General features: G+C 35.9%; 1 long non-coding RNA gene across 1 annotated transcript in view; it reads left to right on the forward strand.

Moving 5' to 3' along the window:
• The first annotated feature begins 3911 nt into the window (after window positions 1-3911).
• The window catches only part of LOC118764964, a 25312-nt gene continuing 19985 nt past the window's right edge, over window positions 3912-9238 (forward strand). Inside the window, exons 1-2 of the long non-coding RNA XR_005000805.1 lie at window positions 3912-3930; window positions 7827-7831. This is a non-coding gene — a long non-coding RNA (uncharacterized LOC118764964). The remainder of the gene's footprint in view (window positions 3931-7826; window positions 7832-9238) is intronic.

Genomic DNA, 9238 nt, shown 5'->3' on the forward strand with positions numbered 1-9238 from the left:
CATAATAGTAGCACACAGCACTTCTTGCCATATGCCAAATGCACTTAATGCGTTCAACAAATGATTGAAATGTAGATGTGACTCAGACAAATGTGAAAAAAAAAAAATTTTAACTGACAGAATGACTTTCCTGCATTTACCTTCTTTGAATTTTGTATTCCAAACAATATTGTTTCTAGTTTCGAGTGTTCAAGCAGAAAGACAAGTGTCTTGAGAATTCATATTAGTCTAGCAGTTAGTCAAGCTGGTTGGGTTATAATATAAATTGGGACAAAATGTAACTAATTTATACAAAACGAACGTATACTGGCTTAAGAAGCCAAAGGTCAAGACATAGAGGACTGAGAAGGCACACACACACACACACAACACACACACACACACACACACACACACACATATTTGAGCGTAATTTTATGTAAATGTATGTATCAATGTATGTATGTTTGTATGCGTGCATGCGTGTGTAGTCGTAGTTTTATCACAACACATCAATTTTACTCACAGAAGCGTTGAACATGCTTTCTAGAAATGTTTATTTGGGAACTTGGATAAATCCGTGAATCCATTCATCAGAACACACACACTCACACACAAACACACACACACACACAATGTAGACTGTCCTTCCCGTACACATCCTTATACACATATACGTATAAATTGAACTGCATGATGTGGAAAATATTCCATCAACATCGCCCAAATGATGTTGGCATCGCCTTTAAGATACACCCAAGACTTGGGGCCCGCGCTATCCGTCCACAGCATAAATCACGCTCGCATCACATAACAACAATACAGCACAATTATTTCACATCAATTGGCTCCGCTTTCATTAACATTACACCAAAACACATTGAAGCAGAAAGGTAAGAAAATCGTTTTGTATTTGCTCATATGAGTATTCAGTTGTGAAATGACTTTGATATTAAGCAAGTAAATATGAAGTTAATATGTCATCATAAATTTTGTTCGATGAAATGTCTATCCTTTGAGTCACAACTCAAGTGTCATTCAAGTCCTTTGTACTACAGGAAATCCGAAACTTACCCAAATTTTTCCCTCTATGCATTATAGCTGATACGGATTTGGTCGAAATGACACTCTGGCTTGTATTCTATTTCTATTAAATTATGTGACCACGTTAAACTCCTCTTATTGGTCGTTTTCCATGTAGCTGACGAAGGTGTGGCTGTGTGGTAAGAAGTTTGCTTCCTAAACAGAAGATACTGCGGTCAACCCCACTCCTTGGCACCGTGGGAAAGTGTCTTCTGCTATAGTCTCGGACCGACCAAATCGCTCTGAGTGGACCCGGAAGACGGAAACTGAAAGATAACCGACGAATATTTTATATATATATATATATAATATATATATATATATATATATATATATATATATATATATATATATGTACATACACATGTATATGCATGTGTGTGCTTGTGTTTGTCCTCCATCCTTGTTGATGTATTTATATCACTGCAAACTAGCGGTTCAGCAAAAGAAACCGATAGAGTAAGAACCAGGCTTTTAAAAAAATTAGTATTGGATTGGGATGGGTTCTTTCAAAAAAAAATTCTTCAAAGTGGTGCCCCAGGATGGCCGCAATCAAATGACTGCAACAAATAAAACATAAAAGATGATTTACCAAGAATAATTCAGGTTCACTGTTATGAGATGACAAGGGTATTTTCGGCAATCCTTCGCATCTGAAATTCGATATTATTCTCTCGTTAATTTACATTTCCATCTCCTTCCTTTGCATCTGTTTAATTAGTTTTTCTTCCTTCTTCTCCATCTTTCTCCTCATCTATTTTGACTTCCGTCCTGGTTGTTTGTATTTTCAGTTGCTGTCCTTCATTTTCTACAACTCGTTCTTCCAATGCAATTATATATCGTTCAGTCTAGTCATTTCATTTCTATTTATCTTTTGTCTCCCTTAATGCTAATTCGAAACCCAAATTGTCGCCTTTCTATCTTTCTTTTGCCAATCCAATTTTCTCTCAGCCCTTTATCCTTTCTTTCTTTCTTTCCTACTCTCTTCCATCTTTTTTTTTCTCCCTTTCTTTCTCATACTCAACATGGTTACCTTAAATTATCATTATCCTTTATATTTTCTTTGTCTTCCTTACTGATCCTATCCTCCCCGCTGCTGTATTTTTTTCTTACTTTTCTTCTTTCGTCCTAATCCTACTTCCACCCCCACTCCCCATGTTGTCATCAATCTCATTGCCTTTATCCTTTGAATGCGTTTCCCCCCTTTCAGTCGTTTCCTTTCATCATTTTCTATTTCTTCCTTAACAATACAATAGTTTATTCCCTTTTACCTATCTTGCCATTCCAGTTCCTACATAGCTTGATGCTTCTATTTTTGTATGTTCCTTTCATTTTACTTTCTTGCTTTTATCTATCTATCTATCTATCTATCTATCTATCTATCTTCTATCTATCTATCTATCTATCTATCATCTATCTATCTATCTATCTATCTATTTATCTATCTATGGCTGTCTGTCTCTCCTTCTCTATCTAATATGTGGTCCATGTAACAAACAACCTACTTACCTACACACCAATCTATCTATCTATCTATCTATCTATCTATCTATCTATCTATCTATCTATCTATCTATCTATCTATCTATCTATCTACCTACCTACCTACTTACCTACCTACCTACCTACCTACCTACCTACTACTATCTATCTATCTATCTATCTATCTATCTATCTATCTATCTATCTATCTATCTATCTATCCATTTGCTTACATAGCGTTCGTTGTTTTACATTTGTTTCCTTGATATTTTCCATTTTTCATTATATGTCTTTTTCAATGCTCTTTCTTCTATTTCTTGTTTTCTATTTTTCTGTCTCCCCACGCTCTCTCAATTTCATTTGTTCGATGCAATCATCGTTGAGAAATACCAGTCCAAAGTTGTTTATATCGTAGGCTTTTGATATCGTTATGCATTGGCATAAGATATCTTTTGATAGTCTCACCAACGATGATTATTAACCATTCTCAAAGAGACTCGAAGTGAAAATCTCGGCGATTCATTCTATTTGCTTCTTATTTATCCAGGTTCGTTATAAATCGGTGATACTAACGCACACATAAACACTCTCGCACGAAAACACTCACACACACGGCAACTCACACATGTACGCTTAGTATATTCATAAGAATATCTCGTGTAATATATGTATAGGCGTATGCATACACACACATGTGAATGCGTGCGGGTTTACACAGACGGATATACATATAGCGTTTCCATTATATTATATAATAAATATAACGTGTGTGCGTGTATATATATATATGTATGTTATATATATATAAATGCACATACGTATATAGATACAAATATAGTTATAGAAATATTTGTGTATATGATTGTGTATGATTGTATTTATATATGTGTACGCACACAAAAACTCACACATACATACATACATTTGTAATGTAATATATATATATATATATATGTGTGTGTGTGTGTGCGTGTGTGTGTGTGTGTGTGTGTATGTATGTGCGTATATACAATCATATATGTCTACATACATACATATATATCGGCACACACAGAGAGTAGATGGAATGAAAGTTGCTTGGGTGATATAGTAAAATTTCCCGGTTTATAAAGAAAGAATTTGTAAACGAAGCTTGTCTTGTCATTAAGAAAGCGTCCAACCATAATTAGCGAAGTATCTTTCAGACATTTTGCACGATAGATAATGGTCATATCTCTCTATTGATATGAAGCAGTAAAGTAATCCGCTTATTTCTCATCCAAGACCTCTTTTATATAGCTTTACTACCTTTCCATTCTTCTACTTCTTCCTGTCGTTGTATGCGTGTGTGTGTGTGTGTGTATGTGTGTGCGTGCGTGTTTGTTTTATAGTAAAACTATTTTTGTAGTTAGCATCGAACTTAGTTCATAACACTTGTTCATGTTATGATTAGCCTAACGATACCAAGCTGAGCTTAAATAGTAAACAAACGATTTTACTACGGATTAGTTCAAATGTTCACAGAGATGCACACATACATACGGTGATCAGCTATCATATGCCATCATACAGCTAGGTTATTTCCTTTTACTGGATATACATGTGGAATTCTGTTAGTGTATACAGAATTTGGATAAACATTTACAAAGGAGGAAGATAGAATCAACGGGCTTTAATTACAAAACACAACAGTTGTTTCTGTGTAGTGGCAACAGCTGTTATTTTCAGAGTTTTCCATGTCGTACTATTACATAAATGTTTATATAGATAATTACATAAACAAATATGACCCAGCAGCTGTGTACCGGCACGTCATCAGGTGAATGGTTTTGATAACGCGCGTACTCATGCACACACGCACGCACGTACGCAACCCACACATACACACACATTCACACATTCACAAACACACACACACACACACACACACACACACACACACACACACACACACACACACACACTCACATACATCACACATGAAACACAAAAATTGAGATGTAATCATGATTTAAGCGCTATGTACGTTTCAAATAACGTAGTTTATCTCAAAAATGCTACAATGCAACATTTGTACACACTTAATCGTTTTCAAGTTTAATCCATTAAAACGCTGCAGAGAAGAATGCAACATCATCGTATTCTTATCAAACTATATGACCACCAAAGCTTTATTCAGAATAGGATGGTGTTGAATCCCTCTCTGTACCATTTTAATCGATCAAATATTGGATCGATATCTTTAGTTTCAAAAATCGGTCATGAAATATATATATATATATATATATATATATATATATATATATATATATATAAATGTACCTGAATATATTAATGAATCAAGTGTGCTATGAATACATACTCATCGTAAAGGAGAAGTTGTTTTCATGTGACAAATACAACACCTACTAGCATATTCACATTCAACTTGTTCAAACGTATTAAAAATAGATATGCAAATCATCATTTCGAATCTCGCTCTTCACCGCCCATATGACGATTTGCTATACGTTGATCAGCTCTGATCTTTAAACAGTTTGTTTACTGATTTATAAACAAAGCCACCGTTTCTCTTTTGATTCACTCATCCGGTTTCTGCTGACTGATGAGCCACAACATGTGGAAACGCTTATATCTCAGAATTCCTTGTAACAATGTATCGTGTGTGTTGTGAACACATAGTCGTTACAAGGAAGAAGCTTTCCTCTTGTGACAAGTACAACAGCGATTAGCATATTCACGTTCAAATCTTACGAAATGTAAACAGAATAGGTATGCAATTCACTGTTTCGAATCTTGCTGTTCACTGTGCATATGACAGTTTATGATCAATAAACTTTTTTTTATCAAATCCAATACTTTAGTCAGCGTTACATTTAGTCGTATTATTCTCCTAGACCAGAGTATGTCCACTTTAGGAGTGGAATACCGTCAGTTAAATAAACCACAGTACTTGACTGATATTTAAGTTATCGGTTCTTGAAAGATGGAAGACTATATGGAACCCGGCAAGCTTTGAACTAAAACTTGCGGAGTTCTTAGGTGCGTATTCTACTAGTTTTGTTATTCTACTACTCTACGATTGTCTATAGTACTGGTTTCAAGTTTTAGCACAAGGCCAACAAGTTCGAGAAAGGGATTAAGTCGATTATATCGATCTCAGTTCACAAGTGTTATTTATTTTATCGACCCCGAAAGGATGAAAGACAAATTCAACTCCGGCGGAATTTGACTTCAGAAGGTAAAAAGAAAAACTCATAAAAATACTGCTAAGCATTTTGCCCGGCGCCGATTGTCTATAAAATTGATACTTTAAGAAGTAAGATTTAGAACAGAACAAAACTTAACAATTTAGTGTATCATTTGGATTATCGAAAAAGAGCTACGAGAAAAATGAGACGAAAACAAAAATAAATAAATAAAAATAAGACATCGTAATACTCTTGCTTGTTGTCCCCTCACCTGTCTTCGTCTTTTGTTTTCTGTAAATTTGAACTACAAATATTAATATATTACATGTGTATGTGTGTGTGTGTGTATGTAAAAAGAATAAAAAGAATTAAAAAAGAGAAAACGGAATATAAATGTGTTAAGTGAGAAAACGATGTTCGTTTCAGCTAGACACCATGACGAAATGGAAATGGAAACATGTTGAGCGAAATTAGCAGATGCTAGTTTGCAGAAAGAAGTGTGTGTGTGTGTATGTGTGTGTGTGTGTGTGTGTGTGTGTGTGTGTGTGTGTGTGTGTGTGTGTGTGTGTGTTTGTGTGTGTGAGAGAGAGAAGCAGAGAAAAGCATGGGAAGGTGTGAGGAAGAATTTGCAAATGTCTTCAAGCGAGTAAGATGTCAAGCGTGTGTGCAGGCTTGGTTAGATGTGTGGGCGAGTGGAAAAATCAAACATTGGAGGGGGATTACGCGTGAATATGACCATGTATTTATGGCGTAGAGGGAATATTTGAATACAGAACAGTGGTGAATGGGGTGGAGTATTATGTGTATGGGTCATTGCTCCGGCCTGATGACAGCTTTTTCTAGTTTTTGAGACTCTGAAAGAAAAAAAAAAAACAAAACAAAACACCCGAAAAACGGACAGAGCTTCTTCTGACGATCATACAAGAAACAAAAGAAAGAAAGTAAGAGAGAAACGATGGAAGGAAGGAAGGAAGAAAAGAAGGAAGAAAACATCTTGATGAACTGAGTCTGTGATCAGAATTCATTCCTGCCAATCCATCCGTTTTACTTATATCGTTAATGAAATTAGAAAAGGAGTGACGATAAAATCGAAGTCTTTTCTTTATCTGTTTTCCTCGTTTCTCTAAATATCTGAGACTTATTGTCTGTATGAAAGTCCATTATACTTTTGGAATTAAATTTAAAGCTACTGAATTTCTACTAAATCCAGCACGAACATAAACTTCCTGTGGAGGAATTTAGAATTATCGGTAGAGGTTGGTTGTGGCGACAATGGTGATATTACTAATACTGTTACCGTAATGAAAAGGATACTAATAAGGTTGTTGCTGCAGCTGTTGATGATGCTGAGGATGATGATGGTGGCGATGATGCTGGTGGGGATTATGTTCAGATGGGGTCGTTTATTATTAATTCAATGACAATCTACTGCAGTGTCAAGAACCATTAAGCTAAATAGACGTAATGTTTGAAAGTTATCTAATAAGGAATTGTAGTGTGCGGTTGGAACACTACCAATGACAGTTAGTAGGTTATTTCAAAAAGCAGTCTTTACAACCAGGACTTTAATATCATTGAACGAATCACGGAATAACGGTAATAATTCACCCACGCTATATTGTTCCTGGTGGTTTAGTATACTCGGTTGTAATACAGTAATCCCTCGCCATATCGCGATTTAATATTTAAGCTTACGTCGATTTCCCTGTGGTGTTGTTTTGCATTTATATCAAAATAAATATATACAAATTAATAGGCGCAGGCGTGGTTCGCAGGCGTGGTTCGCAGGCGTGGTTCGCAGGCGTGGTTCGCAGGCGTGGTTTGTGGGAAGTAGTTTGCTTACCAACCACATGGCTCTGGATTTAGTCCCACTGCGTGGCACTTTGGGTAAGTGCCTTTTACAATAGTTTCGGGTCGACTTAGACCTTCTGAGTAGATTTAGTAGACGGAAACTGAAAGAAGCCCGTCTTATATATATATATATATATGTATGTATGTAAGTATGTATGTATATGTTTGTGTGCCTGTGTTTGTCCCCCACCATCACATGACAACCGATGCTGGTGTGTTTACGTCCCTGTAACTTAGCGGATCGGCAAAAGAGACTGATAGAGTAAGTACTAGGCTTACAAGGACTAAATCCTGGGGTCAACCTGTTTGCCTAAAGGCGGTACTCCAGCATGTAAAATAAAAATAAAATAAAAAAAGATTATAAAAATAAAAAAAGGTATACAATATAGTACTGTTTCTACTTCGCGGATTTTCACATATCGCGGTGTGTTTTGGATAGCCGAGGGTTTACTATATAGCTATATATATATATATATATTTTCTATTATATGACCAAAAACTGCATGTACTCCATCCCATGCAGCTGTGGTAGGTTATACAAAGGTGAAACATGCCGCGCCCTCACAATAAGGGTAGAGGAACATCGCAAAGTTGTGACACGAGGAGATATTGATAAATCGAGTATAGCCGATCATGTATGGAAAAATGGAGACCACCTTCTTCTGTGGGATGAAGTTAAAATAATAGACATAGAACTTCACTGGAAAATACGAAAACTAAAGCACATATGCTAGGACACAACAACCTCCTACACTGACCGAGTGCATATAACATTTGGGAACCAGTATTATGGAAGGATAGAAAAATGTTAGATTTATAAGCCATAAATTTCACTCCATATTTGCCCACGGGCGTATAGAGTAGTGGTTAAGAGCGCGGGCTACTAACCTCAAGATTCCGAGTTCGATTCCAGGCAGTGACCTGAATAATAATAATAATAATAATAATCATAATAATAATCATAATCATAATAATGATAACAACATCGAAAAATATCTTAGGTATGAGAACCCAGTTTCGTAATTTCTCTTCGGTATATCAGCCGAAACGTTGTGTTAGCAATAAGCAAGATGAGAACAAATATTCATCAAATGTAAATATCAACAATGACTTATAAAATATAATTTTCTTTGCTCAGGAATGTGGTTGGTACTGAAACATACTCGTGATTTACTAGATTCTCATTCAAACGTGAGATTTTCTAAACTTAGAGTCTCAAATGTAAATTTCGATGTGAATAATTTACATTTCAAAGTTCGAATACTGCCGGGATCCTTTCGGGGTCGATAAAATAGGTGGCGGTTGATCGCTGGTGTTGATGTAATCGATTTAATCATCCCTGCTCCAAAACTGCCTGGTTTGTGGCAAAATTTGAAATCAACATTTTACCTTTCTGATTCAAATGCCGCCGGGATCGACTTTGCCCTTCATCATTTAGGGTTCAATAAAATAAATTCCAGTTGACCCCTGGGGAAGATGTAGCCGATTTGCCCCTCCTTCGAAATTGCTGGCCTTATGCCAAAATAAGAAAATAGTTATCTACGGAATCAATGACAGTGGAATGGTGGAATGAGTAGCTTCGAACAATTTTTTTAAAGTATTTAGTTATGATTCTTTAAATTTTGTGTTCAAATACTGCTGAGATCAACTTTGCTTTCTGTGCTTTTGTGGGC

Source organism: Octopus sinensis, linkage group LG10, assembly GCF_006345805.1.
Source record: "Octopus sinensis linkage group LG10, ASM634580v1, whole genome shotgun sequence".
Taxonomy (NCBI): domain Eukaryota; kingdom Metazoa; phylum Mollusca; class Cephalopoda; order Octopoda; family Octopodidae; genus Octopus; species Octopus sinensis.